Genomic DNA, 202 nt, shown 5'->3' on the forward strand with positions numbered 1-202 from the left:
GGTCTCACCAATGCTGAGTAAAGTGGAAGAATCACTTCCTTAGATTTGCTTGAGAAGCATCAGTTGATTCATGTCAGAGTATTGTTTGCCCTACTGGCTACCACACCGCACTGATGGCTCATGTTTATGCTATAGTCTATTATTGCCCCTAAGTCCTTTTTAGTCGTGTTGCTAGTCAGTTTGGCACCACCGAGCCTGTAAG

The 202-nt window shown here is 44.6% G+C and overlaps 1 protein-coding gene across 2 annotated transcripts in view; it reads left to right on the top strand.

Moving 5' to 3' along the window:
- GABRG2 (gamma-aminobutyric acid type A receptor gamma2 subunit) overlaps positions 1 to 202 on the top strand; it is a 177,810-nt gene that overhangs the window by 111,443 nt on the left and 66,165 nt on the right. The window lies entirely within an intron of this gene.

The sequence above is a fragment of the Gavialis gangeticus genome, unplaced genomic scaffold (genome assembly GCF_001723915.1).
Source record: "Gavialis gangeticus isolate Ggan-Ray unplaced genomic scaffold, GavGan_comp1, whole genome shotgun sequence".
Taxonomy (NCBI): Eukaryota; Metazoa; Chordata; order Crocodylia; family Gavialidae; genus Gavialis; species Gavialis gangeticus.